The sequence below is a fragment of the Cydia splendana genome, chromosome 7 (genome assembly GCF_910591565.1).
Source record: "Cydia splendana chromosome 7, ilCydSple1.2, whole genome shotgun sequence".
Taxonomy (NCBI): domain Eukaryota; kingdom Metazoa; phylum Arthropoda; class Insecta; order Lepidoptera; family Tortricidae; genus Cydia; species Cydia splendana.
In genome coordinates, this window is record NC_085966.1 from 16,640,830 (window position 1) to 16,664,520 (window position 23,691).

The 23,691-nt window shown below is 36.6% G+C and overlaps 1 protein-coding gene and 1 long non-coding RNA gene across 2 annotated transcripts in view; one reads left to right on the forward strand and one right to left on the reverse strand.

Moving 5' to 3' along the window:
• The window catches only part of LOC134792377 (uncharacterized), a 130,454-nt gene extending 110,112 nt beyond the window's left edge, over window positions 1–20,342 (reverse strand). Inside the window, exon 1 of the mRNA XM_063763664.1 lies at window positions 20,250–20,342. The gene's annotated coding sequence lies outside the window, so the exon portion shown is untranslated. The remainder of the gene's footprint in view (window positions 1–20,249) is intronic.
• On the forward strand, window positions 7,786–8,608 carry LOC134792525 (uncharacterized). The gene is made up of 2 exons (XR_010144442.1): window positions 7,786–8,209; window positions 8,457–8,608. It is a non-coding gene; the product is annotated as an uncharacterized LOC134792525 (long non-coding RNA).
• Window positions 20,343–23,691: the final 3,349 nt, after the last annotated feature.

Consider the following 23,691-nt stretch of genomic DNA (forward strand, 5'->3'; position numbering starts at 1 on the left):
TCAAATAGGAATTCAGTGAATACCATTAAGTTAGTATTTGTAGATCTCTGTCTTGTGAATCCGTGCTGCTCAGGTATGATTTGGTTATTCATAAATACGCTTAATGCGCCATGAACAAGTTTTTCGCATACCTTCGCCAGTGCACACAATATTGAGATAGGCCTATAATTTTCTATATCCTGTTTTGATCCTTTTTTAAAGATGGGGATTATATTTGCCGATTTCCATATAGGTGGGAAACTTCCTTCTTGCACGCTTTTTGTAAATATGATATGTACAGGCTTTGCTATGGAGGGAGCTGTTTGTTTTAAGAATATAGAAGGCAAACCATCTGGTCCTGGGCCTTTTGTGGGATCAAGAGTTTTGAGTAAGCGCTCGACTTGTTCAATTGTAAAGTGTATATCAGAAATGACATCACAACTACTAGAATAAAAAGAAGGCGGTAACCAAGTATTACTATCAAGTGTGGAAGGTTCATACACGGAGTTGAAGAAGTTAGAGAATAGGTTACAAATTGTATTAGGGTCATTAGAACAATGGTCTTTATAACACATTTCAGATGGAATGCCGATTTTACCTTTTCGATTATTTATGTATGTCCAAAAATATTTTACATTTTTTCGTATACTCTCTTCTACACCTCTCTTGTATCTTGTAAAACAGTTAGTACATTCACTTTTAAACCTGTCTCTATAGAGGGAGAAAATTTGATAATCGGAGATATTGCCATAGATTTTCCATTTTATCCAAGCTTTATTTTTGTTTCTGTAAATGTGTATAAGAGATTTGGAGAACCAGGCTGGGAAATGCGAACATTTAGGTTTGGATTGGGGGACATGAGTTTTTATAATCTGATAAACTTTCTCATAAAAACCATCTAGCGCTCTTTCGGCTGGTACATCGTTAAGTATGTCTGCCCAATTTATTTCATCAATTTCTTTATTGATTAGATCGTAATTTGCCTTATAAAAGTTATATTTAATTCTGGGATTGGTCCTCATTGGCGAACACTTTATATCGATTGGTACCACTGCACAGAATGGTGGATGATGTGGATCCAATGGTAAAAGTGGAGTAGCGACAGGACTGACGCAACATTTATTATTAGTTAGGAGTAGGTCTAATATTCTATGATTATGATTTTTAATGTAATTGAATTGAGAGGCTTTGTAGACAGTCATAAAATTACCCAAAGCTAAACATATAGGAGAATACCCCGTAAGTTGAAGGCTTGCTTGATTAGTGGAAGACCAGTCCGCGGTAGGAATATTATAATCGCCGAGCAAGATATAACTCTCTCTATTGGGATCATTCAGAAGGTAGGATAGATCGTGAAAGTGTTGTTCATATATAGGTTTTGGCGAAGAGTTGACTATGTAAGTTATACTGATAAGGTGGTGTTTATTTGTGCCAGTGTTGGGAATGGCTATTACAACATTTTCAATACTATGAGACAAATTACTATTGGACATATTATGTAAAATGTTAGTTGGTTTTAGATTACGCAGTACGGCTATCAGTACCCCACCTCCGTCTTCCTTTTGTGATGCTTTTCTATTCCTATCACATCGAAAAACTAAATATCTTTGATCAATAAATTCATTATCGTATATTTCTGGTACCAGCCAAGTTTCTGTAAGTGCTATTATATCGTAATTGTTAGATAGTATGTTCATAAATAATGTGTGGAGTTTAGTTCGAATCCCTCGGCAGTTCTGATAATATATACTCAAGTTGTAAAGCACTGTACAGGTAATTTATCTACAAGTATATACATACATGTATATTTAATACTATTGTTTATAATTTCCGAAACAGGATTATATGAAAAATGATTCAAGCAAGGAGGAACGTAGTATAATGGTGTCCAGTTGTCAATAAAGATACTTTCAAAATCAAATAAGTGCCCAGAAATCAAAATACTTATTATGCACAAACTACCCAACACGTAACAAATAATCTCGTAGAACGAGATAAAAACATGTAAAAATAATCTTATGAACAAGTGGCAAGTGCTAAATGATATGTCAATTAGTATTCGAGATGGGTGCAGCATCACCTTTGATTTTTCTAATGTCATTATCTGTGTGAATTGCAATTGTTGGTGACGTGTCTGTTTTGCGTACGAGAATTGTTGCGTTAGAAATCCACGTGTACTTGTACTTCGCTTGTTTCGCTGCTTCCCGCACTGCCCGAAAAAGCTTCTTTCTGCGTAGTGTTAAGTGCTCATTGACGTATAACGTGTGTTGTGGCCCGGACACGCCCAGCTCCGTGGATGTCAGGCCTCTCCTGGTGCGATAGGCAGCTAGAACGTTGTCCCGTAGTACCCGCGAGCTGAGCTTCACAACAATATGCTTTGGTTTGTTGCTCTCCATTGCGGGTCGCACACGACTTATGCTAATTACATCACTACGATTAATGCTACATCTTATCTTCTCACCTAGAGTTACCAACAAATTAACAAGATTCTCGTCTTTTTTCTCTGGGAGATTTTGAATTTCGAGATTGCACTGTCTTGCCTGCTGTTCTAAGGCGTCAATTTTTAGTTCAATTGAGGTTTTGAAGCTTTCTGATTGGATGGGGTCTATAGGTTGACTTGTGCGCTCATTTACTGTTTTCTTGAGTTCGTCGTGCTGGTCAGAAATGAAATCGGCGCTCTGTTTAACTTTTTCAAGTTCCTCACGAAGTTGTGAATTTTCCGCCTTCATCACGGCCAGCTCTGCCTGTCCATCTGCAACTGTACGTTCAAACGCTTGAAGTTTAACAGCCCAGCTTTCACCCCTCTGCTCGATACGTTCCAAACGGGCATCGGAGCTTCTCTGAGCGTTCACTAATTCGTCAAGCCTTTCATGGCAGCGGTCAAGAGACGACGACGATTGTTCCAGCCGGTTCTTTAATTCTTGAATTTCCTTTGTTAAAGATTTTACTTCAGAAACCAGCTCTTTTATATCATTTTGTGACGAATTACTCGAAGTTTCTTTTTTACGCATAGTAATGCTCTGGTCCTCGTTAACGGAACGGATCGGGGTCGTACTGTTATCCCCTCCCTTTTTTTGCGCAGCGCTGCAGTCGGGGCATTTCCAGCCCTTCTTTCGATCTAGCGATAATAAGGCGGGGTTCACACACTGACTACAGAATACTTTATCACACGGTGAGGCAGTGCATCGCATGCAGCTAGCGATGGCGCAGGTCTTAAAGCAACCGGAACACTTCATGTTTATCGTCCACAAAATTAATAAAATATATTCTAAGAAGCACACAAAGTCTCTCAGAGGCGAGTACACAGAGGCCGGGCTAGCGCGCAGTCTATAATATAATAATCTTTGACACCACCAGCGCGGCGGTTGTACAACAAAACCTTAGAGCCCGGGCGCGCGACTTTAGAGCTTATGTCTCGCGCGTAACCGCGGGACTTGCATGCAGACCGACGCACTGTGTGATACGTTGCGCGGCACTACCCGTCCGTAGATATTGTTATTTGTTTATCAAATTGCTCCAGTTCTAAGGTTTTTTAACGTTATTCACTTCTCACTCAATAGCACAGACTATTAACGTTATATTAGAGTTAATTTCACATTTTGACAACAGCCGAAAACTATGTTTTGGAATAAATTTGCGAGAGCAATGACGACGTGGTGTTAACTGTCTAACCAACCGGTCAAAGATATGTTGCTGCTATAACAACAAATCCTAAAAACGCGACGCGAAATCCGACTCGCACTTGTCCGGTTTTTTTCGTTTCACAATGGAATAAATAAAATCCAACATATATGACCTTAACTATGACAAAGAGATTTTCATCTGAATATTATTTACAAATAATTACTTACCGCGCACACTAAATATCTCCAAACTCTAATTATTCATTAAATAGCTAAAATGATTAATTCATTTCAGGTTTCGCGCTCGGTACATTAAATACCAAAATGATGTAATCAATAAACACAAAATCAAATATTTATGACGCAGACTTGATCTAAAGATCTGATTTGATCTGTACGGCTACCACCAGTTTTGACATTGACAGATTAACTCGCGTCTACGTAAATTACTTTCTATACATCTCGCTTGCACTAATATGCGAGTACGAGCGAGATGCATAGAAAGTAAGTTACTTAAACGTGAGTGAATATGTCAATGTTAAAACTGGTGGTAGTGCTTCTGAACTTAATAACAGATATAAAACCTACAGGTACCTAGGTCAAGTCGTTATAATCGAATCTGCTACCTATAACTCTAGATATTGAAAGAGTAAGCATGGACCTGAAATACAACGGATGTAGTTTTGCTAATACACAACTGGGATTCCACCATAACTACCACAAGCCAATTTCCCTGTATTGTGATACACACACATTGACGTCTTGCCGACGATTTGCCGTCAGTCGGCCCCAGACATCAAGTGCAGTGAAATTGTCAAAAGTAAAAAAAAATATGTCGGCATGCATTTACTAATGCAATTTACTAATGGTAAATGCTGCAAAATTAAAAATAAATGTTACCTACCAATAACCAATTAACCAACCGTGATCTGACATTAAACCATAGACCAAACACAAACTAAATTCCAATACAGCATTCAATACAATATCTATTAGATAGATTGTATTGGTGCAGCTCAAGTGTCATTGTTTGCGGGCAAATAATAAATCAAATTGAGTGCGCAGCGCCAGATTGTGTGCCAAATCAATTTGGAAAGGATTAGTTGACAGTAGAAACTGTGACGAATTGGGTTTTATATGAATCGGAATCCGATTCAAATATAATATTCATATTTATATTCTTCATTTGTATTGATCATACATTGTCACAGATGCGTAATTTACATTATTATGTATTCAAATTACATAAAACATAATTTTATGAGAGTTACGTTTTAGAGCAATCTACTGTAATAACAAATTGTTTGTTATTTTTGAGGGAATAATCTCTGTACCTTAAACCAAAACTGCCATACGATCTGTCGGTAGCTATTAGCTAACAACTTCGGTGGCATGTATAATTTAATGACATAGGGAAAGGTCAACTATCTTATTCTTACCTGACTACGGTTATTCTCGTAAACAACTTCCTCCTCTTTCAAAGCCCGGTAAAAATTAAGCCTTTATAAGTTTATAACCCACGATATAAAAATGCATGACACCTCATACACGAATATCGAATCACAACGTAGTTTAGACAACGAGGTGAAACACACGACAAAAATAATTCAGGGTCTTAACGAAAATTACTTTCAATCTTAAGTTCCTTCTTAACTCTAAATAATATAGGTACTATAACTATGAAGACTAGCAGAAATTGTAAAGATATACTACCTCTTATGACTGTTATCATTTTCTCTAAGATAAAACCAAGGTATAACAAGGATCTTGAAAGGATTAATTAATTAAATCGATGAAAATCTCGGGTAGCCCTTTATCATGTTAAACTCATGTCAAATTTTATGGCGAGTTCCTAGGACCTCGGGACATTGGAAATGTCTTTTCGTTCGCTCCAGTATAGGGTCCGATTTCACGAAAAAGTGCGATCCCCTTATATCTCGGAAAGTTGTGAAGATAAGATATTAAAAAATAGGCTCAAAAGACGCATAATCACGAGAGCTGTAAGGTGCAAAAATAATTATTCGAGAAAGTCTAAAACGAAAAAAGTTATGGTCGAAATAGTGAAAATAAAATTCAATTTTTTCCGAATTTTTCATTTTGGTGCTCGATAATTTGGAAACGAGGAATGATATCAAAAATTTGAGAAAAACGGATCGGGACAATTTAGTCAGCTACAATTTGAGCCTAAAACAAAGACGATCGGGTTAAGGGTTTGCCCTGTAGCCTAAGCTTAAAATAGTCAAAAAGTCAGAACGCACTATTCGACAATCTATGCATTCTTGTGGTGGTGGAAATAGAAATAGAGATAGAGGTAGAAGTAGAGGTAGAGGTAGAGGTAGAGGTAGAGGTAGAGGTAGAGGTAGAGGCAGAGGCAGAGGCAGAGGCAGAGGCAGAGGCAGAGGCAGAGGCAGAGGCAGAGGTAGAGGTAGAGGTAGAGGTAGAGGTAGAGGTAGAGGTAGAGGTAGAGATAGAAATAATTTTATTCGTGAGCACATACACAAAATAAAAACTTATACAGAGAAACATAAAAAATAAAATGTGCCACGAAATGGTCTCACCTCAGCATGTTGCTGGCGGCTGCTAGCAGATAGCTGATGCTGAACCCTGGCAGTACCTAGTGGAGCTCGGGTTTAATACAACATAAGCACACGCTGTTTTGGTCATCGGACTCGTCTCGATGAGCACTTAGGAGAGTAGTACCGAAGATAGAGCTGATGCTGAACCCTGGCTGTACCTAAAGGAACTCAGGTTTGTTGCAACATAGGCACACGCTGTTTTGGTCATCCGACTCGTCTTGATGAGCACTTAGGAGAGTAGTACCCGAGATAGAGCTGATGCTGAACCCTGGTTGTACCTAATAGCGGATCTCAGGCTTGGTGCAACATAGGCACGCGCTGTTTTGGACATCCGATTCGTCATGATGATCACATGGTAGAGCATTACCCAAGATATCTGATGCTGAACCCTGGTAGTACCTGTTGGAACTCAGGTTTGGTGCAACATAGACAAACGCTGTTATGATCATCTCTCGTCGCGTCAAACTGCTGTCAAGAAAATTTCATATCTTGCAGCAAATGGGCCGCTGCCGATCAAGACTCGAGTGACGATAACGGCGATGTGGCTACCACTTCTCGAGTTGACTACGGATTTGCCGTGTAATAATTTTCTTGTACTTTGAACATTAATATATCCTGCTTATTAATCGAAAAAAAACCGGGCAAGTGCGAGTCGGACTCGCGCACGAAGGGTTCCGTACCATTATGCAAAAAAAAAAAACAAAAAAAAAGCAAAAACAAAAACGGTCACCCATCCAAATACTGACCACTCCCGACGTTGCTTAACTTTGGTCAAAAATCACGTTTGTTGTATGGGAGCCCCATTTAAATCTTTATTTTATTCTGTTTTTAGTATTTGTTGTTATAGCGGCAACAAAAATACATCATCTGTGAAAATTTCAACTGTCTAGCTATCACGGTTCGTGAGATACAGCCTGGTGACAGACGGACGGACGGACGGACGGACAGCGAAGTCTTAGTAATAGGGTCCCGTTTTACCCTTTGGGTACGGAACCCTAAAAATGAAATATGTACCTATACTTATGCGCCACGGCGACAATTATTCAAACGTCGATACGCGTGTGGGTTTTTGCAATTTGTTTGTTCACATGCGTTATGTCCAGGATACTTGTGTTAATCTAAGAATAAAATAATTATCATTCAACGTTGTAGTTTTATTTTGTAACTTTTTCCTTATCCAGACTTTCTCGTCGCTCAGCGACAATATTTTTTCGAATTCCGTAGATACATTTCCAATGTGCTCGATAGTCGTGTGAGGCACGAAATCTGTGAATTTTTTTTTAATATTGTGTTATCGCACGTCAAATAAGGGCATAAAAAATAAAAAGTATAGTCGTGGTAATCAATATAATATAATAGATCTATTATAATATAATATATCAACTTTTACCAAGCGCCCGACAACAACGTAAGATGAGATAAGTTCAGAACTACCCCAGCCTGGCGTTGTCAGATGATTTATTCCAAGCACGATCTCCGACGGACTCGACATATTGATTACCACGACTTTGATGATGACTTTTCGACAAACTTGTATACAGGGAATACATAATATATTTATATTGGTACAAAGTTTAATGTCCTATTAGTGATTGTCATTATCAGTTACTTATAAGGCCGGTAACGATTTTAGAGCAGAAATGTAAAATTGTTAGATTTAGTCGTTGAAATTGTACACCTTTTGTTACGTAATATCTAAATAACAAGTACCTACCAATTTATTGGTTTCTATTAGCACGTCTTCTCATCTTGCCTTTTAATGATGAGGTCGCAAGCGTGCGTCACCGGTAATATATGACGAGAAGGGGCAGTTTTTAAAAATTCATCAAAAAATTATGGTGGTAAATTATACAAAATGATGTATAAGAACAGTTTCAGAAAATGTTGTAGATTGTTTAAGTATCAAAATTACGTTGAAATTAAGTCGATTTTCAGAGACATTGTCACTTGTTTTGAAGTAATTTCTAGTGAAAATTGGTTTCGTCTAACTTTAATTTACACTACTTCAAAGTCATAATAACAAAAATGCGGGTCGTTTCGGGAAATGAATTAGAGATTCACTAGATATGAAATAGTAAAGATATGTGACGTTCCACGGCAAAAGGTTCCTTATGGCGGGTGGCGCTTACGTCGCATAGCGCCGCAATAATATTGGAGCGACGTTAATAATAGCGTAAGGGCCAAACGCCATAAGGTACCCTTACCGATGGGACGTCACATATCTTTACTATATCGTATCTAGTTAATCTCTAATTAATTTCCCGACTCGCGCCGGTAGTCTATTAAAGGTGGAGCACAGGATATGTGTAATACAAAATTATCATTTTTAGCAGTCCAAACTTTACGAAATTTACAAATAAGATCGACAAAATCAGTGCTTTACGCGCGTTTACCTAAACGTCCATCAGAAAAAAAAACATTCCTAATTTAGTGAGTCTGTTTTCAAAAAAATTATCTATTAAACGGCAAGATGAGAAGACATGCAATAGGAACCACTGGAACCAGTACTTGTTATTTCTATTACGTAGGTAACAAAAGATGTACAATTACATCGACTAAATCTATCAATTTTACATTTTTGCGACTAAAATCGATACCGGCCTCTTAACAAACAGGAAATCAATTAGAGGAATAAAGGGAGCTTGAAACTCTATAAAAGCTCCGTCGTCTTGATCAATTTAATCAACTCTGGTAGACGTCATTGTTGTACAAAGGTAAGAAGCAAGAAGCTCTTAAACGACTTGCCCTTATCTTTTAATTGCTCTTAATACCAAATAGTAGTTATAGTTAAATACCTGAATGTCTCTGACAGGCAGGAGTTAAATATCTTGTTGCCCTTGTTGGATGTTATATTAACATCTATATAAACATTTTCTGCAAAAATGTTTGTATTGATAACTATGTTTTCACTTCTCATGCTCAAAAAGTGAACTTTTATGTCGTGCGTAGATGACATAAAATCGCATTTTATGCTCTAGAGCATAAAAGTAAAATTTTCTTCTAAGACTAAGGTAATCGGTCTCAACAGCCAAACAGTTAAAACATATTGCACAATTTTACTGAGCAATAAAATTGTGTAGATGACAAAACTTGTTATATTATTTTATTTTTGCTACAATTTATTAGAAATCCATATTTTTTGTCATTAAATTTAGTAAATCACATAAAATAGGAGTCGATTATCGTTCAAAAATGCTCCGAAATGTTTGACTTGGCAGAAAACCAAGCGTCTAAAACTCTGATCACATGTTGGAAATTAAAAAAAAAAATTAAAAAGTTACTTAGTTGGCAGGAATTGGTTATGTATTATGTTCTTTCGCTTTACGACAATTTCGTGGTGTAAATTGCCGTGAAAAATATAATTTATTTTCCTCGCAATCGAATTGAAAAGCAGAGTGTACAATAAGGGCATAAATGTCCATTTTTACCCTCGTCTACTATTTTGGTGTTGCCTCGGGTAAAAATGGGTCACTTTATGCCCTTGTTGTACAATCTACTATTATTCAAGAAAATGTAGGTAAATAAAAAGCACTTTAAATATTAGAATCGATTTTAATTGCAGTTCCAACTCTATAATAAGGCGCCAAGGACTTTATTCTGCTCCAATTTAAGATAGCTATCGTTTTTAATAAGCAAGTCGAACAATCAGTCCAGCGACTCATGCTCCACAATTTTGTCAATGGCACCAACGTGTTCAATATATCGTTTTAACACTTTCTGCGGAGGCCACGACCCAAAACTGTCGGCATAAAGAAGATAAAGCGTTACCCGAGTAAATATAGTTTATTTTGCAAACACTACACGAGTAACTTTCCTAAGGATAACCTAGAGGGCAACAAGGGCATTTTCGGCTTATCCTTTGGTCGCGTTTACGCAAATATTTGTTCTCTTGCCTTTGTATTTTAAAGCGAAAAAGACGCAGAAATCATACTTCTACAAATATGGCTAAGTAAGATGTCGCTGAACCTGTTGCTAAAAGGATAAGTACCGAGTTATTATATTCTGCTTAAGTATTTTCGACATAAGATAACATAAGAGAGTTTCCTTCTGTTCTTGTTCCTTTGTATTATATATTTTTTTAATATTTGCCCTTTAGGGGTCATCATCACTAGCACCGAGTAGGTCTAGTGCCGAAAGGATTGACTCGAATAATAGATACGAGTAGTAAATCAATCAATCATATCACTTGATAGGTGTAACAAATGACCTGGACTATATCATCGCGATGTTATTGAGACTCATTGGCCCCTTCCTTCTAGCAATTGAGTTACAAATGGCATCGCACCCAACGACGCTCACTTACTGTCAAAGGGGCCCACAGGTTACTGTAAATATTTTTTTTAAATTGACATATTTTTCATTGTTTTGTATTAATTATAATTTGTATTCTATTTTTTATTTAGACATACTTAATTTAATGTAAATGTCTAAATGTACGTGATATGTATGTAATTAAATTGTATTTTTCAATTTATTCAATAATGTAAATGATATATTGACGTTCATAATATAAATACGTGTAATTTTATTGAAAATTTTAGGGTAATTTATATTGAAAATTTTATATTATGAGAATAAATATCTAATTCTAAGTATTATTTAATATCAGCACTTTTGTTGTATTCCTAAGGGAATTTATGAGGAAAACTATCTACAAAAACTGATGGTTTCCGTTCACTTCACGGCGCAGAAGGACTGAAATGAATGGAGGCGGAAAATAAGAAAATATATCACAAAATGTTGTCGAACTTTACTCTCCATTGTATGGGTGCGAATTTCACGCAGGGCTGGTTTTTTATCCAAGTTTCTATGAAGTAATTTTGAAGTTATCACTCACTCAACTGATTGTAGGTGAGTACTTGAATGAAATCAAATTAGCGTTTTGTATTGAAGATGATACTACAGAATTTCTACTTAAATGAGTCTGTGGTAGATAAAGTAATTTGGAAAGTAGGTAATTTGAAACGAATATTTTGAAAGCCGATGTTTTGTCTTTTCTTATACTAAAGTGCCTTACCACGACCGCCTTAGCAGTGTCTAACTGACATATTTGCTAACGTCGCGCTAATATGCTAGTAAGAGCGAGATGCACAGAAAGTAAGTTACGCTCACGAATATGTCAGTGTCAAACTCGTGGTAAGGCTACTAACCTGACCATTTTAAACACAATGCATCCACATCTATCCTTCAAAGGAACATGGATTTCTGGATTATAAAATTATTTTCTGCAGGATCCAGTTTTCTGTATAGTATGCGTGCAGTATCCCGCAAACAGATTGCTCGTGTGAACGTTAATATACTAGCACGTATGTGTACTACTAAAACGGGATCCTGCAGAAAACCGTACCCGCAAAAAATTGGACGTCAGTGGGAAACAGCTCTAAAACAACTAACCTTGTTCAGATAATTATCGCAGAGTGAGGATTAATACCAAACATTAATTAACAATGCTGTAATTAATAAGAGTAAGATAACTCAGAGACGCAGAGGCAGTGGGCTTTTAGGGTTCGCCGCCGCATCTAACAATATCGTTTGCCTGGCAACTCCATACAATGATTCAGTAACCACGTTAGGTGAACTAACCAGTGTAATTGAATTCTAAACTAGCGCCACATGCTTCTGTCCTCAGCAACACCAATGGCCTTGCTACAGCTCATGCATCTCATCTGCTACAATTTCTTTCATTAATGTCCTGTAGGTATACGCGATACGGTGTCATGTTTACAGTTGCCTCCAGAATCTCGCTAACTAAATTGACAGGTCAGTGTGCACAAATGATACCACAGTTCGGCCAGTGATGTTCATATCGATATTTTCAAAAAAGTTTGAATTAGAGAATCTCGCGAGAATTCACCGCTAGGGGCGGGGCGTCGCTACTGTTGCGCGGTCAGTTAAAATGTATCTTTAAATAATTTAAATTATTTTACAAATGTTACTTGGTATTTCGAAAATTGTGCAATTTTATAGTAATAGAGACAAGGATATTGGATAAACATATTGTAATTAAATTAATATAGTTGGTCAAGCAGATCTTGTCAGTAGAAAAAGGCGGCAAATTTGAAAAATGTAGGCGCGAAGGGATATCGTCTCATAAAAAAATTTATTTTCTCGCCTTTTTCTACTGACAAGATTCTATACCATCTATATTTTATTATATTTATTTTGTTTTATTTGTTAAGAAAGCTTACAGTTAGAGTAACAAATTGTAGGTGATAACATAGAAACAGTGCATGATTGTGACTCAAAATACAAAAAAAGGCCGGCCCAGATGGGGAAATATTTCGTACGTGATTAATTTCTCATTTAATTTGTGTGGTGCGGACGTAAAAAAAAATCGTCTCGGTGATCCCTATTGCTTCGATTGTAAAGACCAGTCCCTAAACTGGACATTCAAGTTGACAATTAGGTCAGAATTTAAATAATTATGGATCAATCTCATCTACCGGCGACATGTATAAAATTAAATCACCAATTTTAGATTTATGGCGACAACAGAGCTCTTGAAATAAACAACTTGCCCCCAAACGTGCATACTAACATTGAAATTTGTCAGTTTCGCATCCGCACCTCCTGATTTGATCGGTAACGTCACAATCTTACAATCGAATCAACCACTTTTCTCGTCACATTCATATAAATCAAAATCGTTTGTGTATAAAATAATTATGACATGGGTAGTAAGTGCAATATGTTACTTATCGATATCATTTTATCGACATATACCGTGACTATTTTTTCTTTGCTATTCCTGGCGGCTTAGCACGGTCGCGTTTTTATCCCTTGTCACCATGCCTGTCACTTTCTAACAAGTATGTAAGTGCGAAAGGGACGCGCATAGTGATAGTCGATAAAAATGGAACCGTGCTGAGCCCACTGGTATCATTTTATTTGTCAAACTCATGTCAAAACCCGAAACTTACCTAAATAAAAAGCATTGAAACCTTATTCCGGGTATCTGGTTTTCGGTGATTTGACTTTCAAATCACTCACGGCGTAAATTGAATCCGAATGGAATACCCGCGCTTGGTTAACTCATCTGCTATTTAGGTTGGAAAATGGAGTATTTTATTTTTATTGATAAAATTGGTAGGTACCTCAAGGAGATAGTATGTATTTATAGGAAATTGTACAGTTGTATATTATATTGTTATATTTACACTCTTCTTACTTATTTGTATTAAGGCGAAAATTGTAATCGTATGAGATGCCTATATGGAACCGAGCCCTAGGTAAAGACCTTTTTTACAAGCTTTTATTTAGTTTCACCTGACCGTTGTCTGTCTGTAATCAAATCTTGCAAGATAAATTTGATCCACTTCCCGGTTTCCGATTGAGCTGAAATTTTGCATGCATGTATAAATCGGATGACAATGCAATATTATGGTACCATCAAGCTGATCTGATGATAGAGACAGGAGGTGGCCATAGGAACTCTGTGATGAAACAACGCAACCTAATTGTGTTAGGGGTTTTTAGAATTGTCTCGATGAGTATTAGTTGTCTGTCGTAAGAAAAGTACAGTCAGCGATGAAAATGAAAATGTTTGCCGAAAACTTATTAAGGTTGGTAATGGTAATGATAATGGTATGCTTGTTGGAAACCAATTTTGTACAAAAATTAACCATAGTTATTGTCGTGGCCTGCTTTTCACTTCAATTATTGAAAATTAATACCTTATTAGGTAGTACCGCGAAGTGTACATTTTAAAATAAAAATTAACACAGAAAACTTATTCTGTTCTTTGTTTTCGCTGTGATAAAACGTCATTAATTGAATTTTTTAGCTTAAAATCGGTGCTTGATTAAAAAATCTATAAATGACACATTTTTTTTATCTTAATGAAGTTTTTCATCATGATAAAAATAATAAAAGGAGAGTTAAAAGGGGCACTCAGTGCTTATCCCGCAAACTTTAAGATGGTAGCAATTCCCCGCTGTCAGCTGATAAAAGGATCTATTTTTAGATAAACCTTTAGAATTCAATAAAACAGCTACTATACGGTACGTTTTCCACGTATTGAAATCTCATAAGTTGTATTTAAATCGTACTGAATCAGAATGGGTGAATACTTAAATTACTTAGGAACTTACTTTATTATTTTATTTTAGTTTTTGTACTTTTGATGATTTATGAAGAAAATTCAACGAACATGAGATGAAACAAAAATAGTCTTTGATATTTTAATAAAACCTAGATATTTATCTCTTTAAAAATTTTAATTGGTCTCCTTTAAGGAAAGGACAGCTGTCTAAAAGTTAGATTATCTCAAAGCTATCTAATTTATCTTTAAATAGACTTGGACAAAATCCTTTCAAACAAAGTAAATATACCTAGTTAATTCATCGCTTGTTTGCTATTATTTATAACCCATCTCAACTCTTTCTGGCACGGTGTGTACTGTAAAGGGGACGGCCTATAAGGGAGGACGCTGAGGGCATAGAGACGCAGGAAATCAATTATACTGTATATTATTTCAGTAAGATCACAAACAGTGTCAACACTCGATGGCTGCCTCTAACCGAATGCCGATTCCGCACCGCGTTCCATTTGACAGCGGGCTCATATTTTAAATTTAAATATCGTGACTAACCAGTCACAGATTAAAAAAAAGGCTTGCAACCTTTACAGTACAAACGATCTGAGTTGGAAAATACGCGCAAAGAATTTATATAATTTTGTCAAACAAAACAATGACATTAATTCGCCCTGATTTCACCTAAAAGCATAACCGCTACGTTCCATCAAGATAATGTAAATAAAATAGCATTTGTGTTCACATTTAATATTACGCACAGGCCTTCAGGTAAGAGGAAATTGAAAATGAATTTTTTTGTTAAGCCACATATTATTTAGAAAATTTAAGAAAACAGAAAAGATTTCCTTAAAAAATTACGGTTATGGAGGTAAAATTATGTCGCATTTATTTTCATTACAATTTACAATACATTTTAAAGTTACACATCGATAATCGGAGGACTTTCTATTCGTTAAAATTTTAGTTCGTTCTGTAAATTTTAGTCTCAGCGACACTTTATTAAAAAAATAATCTTTTATTTTTCCAGCAACGCCTACAGTTTCTTTGAGGCAGAATTTGTGAAGGGAGGTTCCTCTATAATATACCGTACCAAGAACTCGAGGACCGCTCTAATCAGTGCTAGGCCACTTGTACAAATCTAAAGAAATAAGGTTTATTTTAAGTATATAGGTTTTAGATAGTAGGTAAGTTACAAATATATAGTGCGTAACACATTTTTTTTCGTTAGTCTCTGTTCCAATAAGCCAATGAGGTTTCATCTAGTTTCAGAACAACTGACAAAGTCAGTCGAATTGAATTTTTCTTATCACTTCATCATTTCAGCCTATATACGTCCCACTGCTGGGCACAGGCCTCCTCTCATGCGCGAGAGGGCTTGGGCTATAGTCCCCACGCTAGCCCAATGCGGATTGGGGACTTCACATACACCTTTGAATTTCTTCGCAGATGTATGCAGGTTTCCTCACGATGTTTTCCTTCACCGAAAAGCTAGTGGTAAATATCAAATGATATTTCGTACATAAGTTCCGAAAAACTCATTGGTACGAGCCAGGATTTGAACCCGCGACCTCCGGATTGAAAGTCGGACGTCATATCCACTCGGCCACCACCGCTCGTTTGCCTGCCTTATCACTTACTAGAATTAAATCTTTGGAGTTTCTTTTAGAAGCCAAATACTATTTTACAACTGCTAACTAAAATTAAACAAAAAATATATATTGAAAAAGTTAAGTGACCTCACAAGCATAATTATTTTAAATGCTAATTAGAAGTTATTTGCTATGCATATTATTTCATTATATTTCAAAAACAATTAAAATAATTAAGATCTTAGAGCTAGCGCCATCTGTTGTTAACATAACTATGATAGGATTAATTGAACTTTTTATTCATCACGGAATAATGTGTTTTGGTAAACTGCTCATTTAGTTAAGTTTTCTTTAGTATATAATAGATCAGCACATCGTTACTTTGAATCTCAACGTAACTAAGACACCGGTTCCGTTAAGATTCTTACGGTAGAAGTCGCTATACGACTCTCTAAGGCGTGTTAACAAAAGGAAAGTATGTAAAAATTCACACGGTTCTGGTAAGCTTCGATAGCTCAGTTGGATGAGAGTTATTGTACCGGTGTTCCAAAAGATCGCAAGTTCGAGTCTTGTCTACTGGAGCAATGAGTTTTTTTTTATTTTTTTTTATTAATATATCTGTTGGAATCTTAAATTAAATTAGAAGTAGTCCCTCATAGAAAATACACCCGAAAAAGAACATCAGTAAGAGGCATTGCCGTAGATTAAAAAAAAAAACATTTTCATTAAAAACCTATAAATATTTACCCAAAATAACGCAATGATTCATCAACAAAAGTTTACATTATCCTTCCCAAGTTTGTGTGAAACCCTTCCAAGCTTAGAACTCAAAATGTTTGCCTAATTTAGCAAACTGTTGCGGACTTCGCAAGACTTGCCAAGTTTCAGGGTTTTATTATTTCTTGATACTTCAGCCGCAGGTTAACAAATGATGGTTGACCTTTGTTTGAAATGTTTATACCTAGAACCTGTAATTCAGCGGTATGTGAAAAAAATTTAAACTGTTTAGTTTTAAAATAGAATAAACATACAATTAACTTAGAACTAATCTTACATTTTTAAGATTATTAGAACTAAGGGACATGGGGAGCAACCCCTATCAAAATTATTGAACATTACCATTAAGTGTTTTTACATGCTTACTGAGTCTTTTTACATTTATCTCTATCAGTGCCTTTTTAACAATAGCCTTAATATTATTAGGTTTCTTATCTATATTTTCTTGTCGTGCGGGCTCCTAACGTCGTAGGTTAGAACCGGGATAGTACCAATAAGTTTTTTTGGAACTCATGTACAGTAAGCAGCAGAAGTTGCTAAGCGGGCGAGCTGTTCAAAATTACCTTGACACGCTCTTATTCTCTTAACAATAAAGTCGCGTCAAGATGATTTTGAAAACCTTGCCCGCTTAGCAACTTCTGCTGCTGATTGAACCTACCTACGAAATATCATTTAATATTCACCGAGCAAGTAACTGTTTGGTGAAGAAAAATATTAGGAATTTTGTTATTAATCTACCAAGCTACTATATCATGTAACTCTTTGAAGAAACATTCTCTTCTCGTCGACTTTGAATTAAGACTTCATAGAATAAAATTATCATGGGTCATTGATCCAAAGTGACGGAAACATCGACCGAGACGTAAAAAATAGAATAAATGTGGGATGGATGAAATGGCGACAGGTCTCTGGAACAACTTGCGATCCACGAATGCCCCTTAAACTTAAGGGGAAAATATACAGAACGATCGTGAGACCTGTTGTAATGTATGGATCAGAATGCTGGGCGTCGAAAGTAGTGGATGAAAGAAGAGTGCACGCAGCGGAAATGAGAATGCTGAGATGGATGTGTGGAGTGACGAGAAAGGATCGTATTAAGAATGAGTATATAAGAGGAAGTTTGAAAGTAGCTCCAGTAACGGAGAAAATGAGGAGTACTAGGTTAGCGTGGTATGGGCATGTAATGAGGAGGGATGAATGCCATATAGGCAAAAGAATGTTAGGGATGCATGTTGATGGACGGAGAGCGTATGGTAGACCCAAAAAACGATGGATGGATTGTGTGAAAGAGGATATGAGAAAGAAAGGAGTGAGTGCTGAGGAGACGAAAGACAGAGGAGAATGGAAGAGAAAAACATGTTGTGCCGACCCCACATAACGTGGGATAAGGGCAGGGGAAAGAAAGAAGAAGAATAAAATTATCAAATATTGTTATGTGTTGAATCAGCGAACAAGAAAACTAACCTTATGATTTTAAATACCTAAAAACTTCATAATTTAGTTGTCTCAGTCCTGTAGCTTTGCTATTAGCTAGCAAATGCTTATAACTTTGCTCAAGTGTCCAATTTACCGCACATGTTGCGCTTCTTTATATTTGTTTAGGTTCAAGAAAGCGTACACGTTTATCGTTTTATGTAAACAGCAATTTAATTACTTTAAGAACTTCAAGTATTCAGCTTGAATTTATTAGTTTATAACACATTCTCTGCTAGGCGTTTTATCTCATCGTAGGCGTTTTTCGCTACAAAGCGGAAAAAACGTGTTATCGGTAACAAAACGTAGCGCGTAGCTAGCGCTGCCTCTTGCCAGAAATGCGTTAAGAAAAACTACGTAGCAGGTCTGAGCATTATTCTACGCAAACAATGCTACGCCGTAGCAAGCGTAGACGCGTAGCAAGCTACGCATTTAATTTCAAATAGTGCGATTATAAACGGACAGGCCAATTCGAACGTATACTGGCATCGGAATGATATTTGAATCATGTTATTTAGTTATCGTGCGTCTCGCCTGCGCCGTTACATATATGTACCTACAGACAAGTACAAGCGAAATGCACGATAACTGAATGACATCAGTCAAATGTCATCTGATATCAGTGTACGTTAGAATTGGCCTGGTACGTTAGGTCAATTCAAATGAAATCAAAAATTTTGATTATTTAATGATACGCTATCATTCGCCCGTGCGCCTCGCTCGTGCCAATACACACTTACGGCTCGATTCGGGAAATGAATAAGAGATTCACTAGATATGAAATAGTAAAGATATGTGACGTTCCACGGCAAAAGGTACTTTATGGCGGCTGGCGCCGCGATTTGGGAAATTAATTAGAGATTCACTAGATATGAAATAGTAAAGTTATGTGACGTTCCACGGAAAAAGGTACCTTATGGCGGCTGGCGCTTACGTCGCATAGCGCCGCAATAATATTGGAGCGACGTTAATAATAGCGTAAGCGCCAATCGCCATAAGGTACCATTACCCATGGGACGTCACATTCACATATCTTTACTATATCGTATCTAGTTAATCTCTAATTCATTTTCCGAATCGCGCCGACATACGGATAAGTAGGAGCGAAAACCTCGCGCGAATGATAAATAAATGACGTCATTTATATATCAAAATTTTACACCCAGAAACTAAAGTGCATGATCAGAGTATGAATGAATTCTGTTCATAATGTGTCCATGCAATTTTGCAGCTAGCTACACGTTAGACTTGGTCAATGAATGAACTATCTCAAAGTGAAAAGTGGCGCTTATTCTTAGATGTATTATTGTTGTATTTTTTTATGTTGAAATAATGTTCATCAGTAATTAGTATTAGAATGTTAAGTACAAAAATAAAATGACGTTTTAGATGAAACTTCGGTAAGATATATTCAAGTACGATATGTATAAATATTAAGATTTTGTGAAGAAATATGTTTGTTAGTAATAAAACTGATTAATAGTTCAGAAATATTGAATAAGAATATAAATATATATCCAAGTTATAAACAAGATCCGATATTTGAGTTCTATATTTTAGGACATAACTAGTTCCGAGTTGTCTATTTTTAGGACATAACAGTTAAGTACCTAAAAAATATTTTTAGAGTACATTATGGTCCTATTTTCACGCACTAGTGCGTAAAATAGCACTTTTCGTGCGTATGTCAAAAGTTTAAAAGGCCATATGTACTGTAAAACGTTGTACGATACACGTGCGAATAGGTAATTCGCAGCTCGTGTCGATTTAAAACACTCCCTTCGGTCGTGTTTTAATTTATAGCCACTCGTTTCGGATTTCCTCTTTTCCGTACTTGTATCGTAAATAAATATTTTGAGCCGTGCATCTGTTAGGCTTAATAAACGAATTATTTCCTTACGGGTCTGGAACCCTCTTCAACATCACAAAGTGTAATAGCATTACAGAAACAATATTCACTAATTGTACCGTCCCTAGTGACAAATAGAAACCTTCTTCACATAACTTAATATTATAAGAAATTGATAAATAAAACCGTAGTAATGTTCCTTGTTACCTACCGGCATAAATATCAAGCATAAAACAATTTTACTGCTTTCTCTACCTCATCCAATAACATAATAGAAATTCCAAAGAAAATTCCACGCGACGACCTGTAATCAAATTTAATAAATAATTATTCTAATATCTCACTTACCGGTTAATACGGTTTCCGCGCGATGCTAAGTTCGCGAACAACGCGCTACACGATCACCCTCCGAGACAGAGTACCGCGTTCTGACAATCTCTGGCGTCGTCCTTTACCACGCATGTGCAACCCTTCGGCGCGGCGACCAATCAGAAAAGACATAAAACCATAGACAACATAAAACTCAGTAGCAACTTTACTTACCTGTGTTAAGGTGCGTTTTTGAAAGCTTAGGTGGTTGGCTTACGAGGTTTTTAAACCAGGTTGTGGTGCTGACGTCAATGGCTCGTTCACAAAGCATACAGGTGTTTATTATATTATGAGAGGCACCGCAGCCGTAAGCCTGCAGCGAGGAGTTGTGAACACACTCTTATGCTTATCTTTGACGAGTGTAGAGATAAAAACATATAAAAAAATAAAACATTTTATCTCCTTGGTCATAATGCGGTGTTTACATTAGATTGTACCTACCTATTCACTTTCATAAGCGATCAAAAGTTTTAACTAAAGTTTCTAAAGATCCTTATATGAAAGCCTTATCAGGAATCTACTGTTGAAGCGAGTACCTACCCTTTCAGCAGCGCGAGATCGACTTACAGAACAATGGAGCGGAAGGAAAGCCTTAACTGTAAATTGTATTCACTCGCACAACTGTCTGCCACGTCATAGGTAACAAATTTCATCTATCATAATTTGTAAATACAAAATATTTTTCACCACACCTGCCTAAAGGCCTTCTCAATCTTCAAAAACTCAAGATGACGTTGCATTTTATTCACAAGTGTGGCTAAGTAATTTGATGCGAATTCTGAGTTGTTTCCGCGTGTTGATGTTTTGTAGAAATTACTTTTTTTAACTTTTATACTTTTTTGAAGCGCTGGTGGCCTAGCGGTAAGAGCGTGCGACTTTCAATCCGGAGGTCGCGGGTTCGAACCCCGGCTCGTACCAATTAGTTTTTCGGAACTTATGTACGAAATGTCATTTGATATTTGCCAGTCGCTTTTCGGTGAAGGAAAACATCGTGAGGAAACCGGACTAATCCCAATAAGGCCTAGTTTCCCCTCTGGGTTGGAAGGTCAGATGGCAGTCGCTTTCGTAAAAACTAGTTCCTACGTCAAATCATGGGATTAGTTGTCAAGCGGACCCCAGGCTCCCATGAGCCGTGGCAAAATGCCGGGATAACGCGAGGAAGAAGAACTTTTTTTAACTTTTAAGTAATGATTTGGAATCATAAATATTTAATAGCGGTCATTTAAATTAGATTTGTAATGTTATTGAGCTAATATCTTCCTCGCGTAGTGTGGTGATTTTTTTATGGTCTACTCGGTAGCAACATTTCTTTAACCCTCGTGCAATGAAGCCCTCGCAACGCTTAAGATTACAGTTTAAAATTACTCGCTGCGCTCGTGGTTCGATTTCGCATCTTTCGCTTGCTCGAGTATCAATAGCACGACGAGGCCGAGGGGCTAAAGAACAACTTTGCCCCATTGTCAAACACAAAAACTAATGTAGTCGAACAGAAGCGCACGATGAAGACCTAAAGGTTAGGCTAAATAGCCTACCGGTAAAAGGCCTTTCAATGAAGGAAAAAAACGTGAGAAGATCGTTAGTGATAATGCCTAATGCCTATACAATGTCAAAGTACAAAGTTCCAATTTCACAAGGGAAAGGGAAGTAGTGGGCTTGGGCTATTATTAGAGTAGATTAAGACCAGTGAGATCAATCCATATGATTCGAAACAGAGTTTAGACGCGGACCTAACCAAAACAAGAAAAATCTTAACACCGCGATCTACGATTTGTATTGGGCCTCAATAGCGACATCAAACATCATCAACATCAACATCAACATTTATTCAGCAAATAGGCCACAAGGGCACTTTTACACGTCATCATTGAATTTACATATAAGCAAAAATAATAACATCAACAATTTTATAAAATAAAACTAACAATTCAATCTAACGTATTAGGTACAATTACTAAGAGATGTATATGGTCTCTTAATGTCGAATTACATAAAAAATACAGATACAAAACACAAAAAAAAAAATCTATAATATTTAGAGGTGTAAATGTCTCTAGGTGTCAGAACTATAAGATTATATAGTTTATCAAGTTATCCTTAGAGATGTATAGGGTCTCCAAGAGTCAATATCCTGTATAATTAATACATTCATTAAGAGAAAAGAAACATACGAGAGCAGAATGAGGCGTCTCACTGTAATTAATTAATAAAAATAAAGTTACTAAGTATAATAGCTTGTGTTAGCTTAAACAGACCAGTCTCCACAAACAGCACCCGTTCACGAGTATGACGCGTATCTCAGCCATCGCCTCCCTCAACCTTCATTCGGGAAAGTGGCGACCCGATCAACGACGCCACCGTAAGTAAAGACTTTTAAGCGAGCATGACATGTTCAAGCTTCCGGCCTATAATAATATTAAAATAGTAATAACATGTAACAGTAAGACACGGCATTTTGTGCTCGTATGTTACATAAAAAGACAGTATAGCTTCACATAATTACTAGCCTAAGTTGACTTAGAGATGTAAAGGTCTCTATTAAGTGTCAGAAACATTAAAAATATAGGTATGTACAATCAAAAATAAAAATAAAATAAATAAATAAATACTTAGAGATGTATAAGGTCTCCAAGTGTCCAAAACTAAAATTAAATTAAACAATTTAATCAAGCGAGAACATCATTGTCTCATGTGTCAATTCTACTGGACACTAGCATATTTAATTCACAATGTAAAAAAAAACTATATTTATTTAGCTCTTATTATACTAATGAAATTAAGCTACCTGCTTAAAGGCATCTCTATCGTTTATAAAATCATTTACAGTGTAGTACGCCTTACTTAACAAGGAGCGCTTAATGTGCGACTTAAATTTGTGAAGTGGTAAATTCACTACATCAGTGGGGACTTTGTTATAAAAACGTGTACAGTTCCCGACGAAAGACGTACTAACCTTACGGAGGCGGTGGGCGGGCACAGCAAGCTTATGTTTGTTTCTAGTGTTATAGTTATGGATATCACTGTTAACCTTGAATTCGTGGATGTTTTTCCGAACATACATAATATTCTCTAGTATGTATTGAGATGCAACGGTAAGAATGTTAACTTCTTTGAATTTCTCTCTTAGGGATACTCGAGCGCCCAGTCCATAGATGGAACGTACAGCTCGTTTTTGCAGCACAAATATTGTCTGAATATCTGCCGCTTTTCCCCACAACAGAATTCCATAAGACATAACACTATGGAAGTAACTAAAGTATACCAGCCTGGCCGTCTCTACGTTTGTTAGCTGTTTGATTCTCCTCACTGCATAGGCTGCTGAACTAAGTTTTCCGGCTAGAGTGCCTATATGTGCATGCCATTGCAGTTTGGAGTCTAGAGTGACTCCCAGGAAAACAGTTCGATCCTCAAATTCCAGCGTATC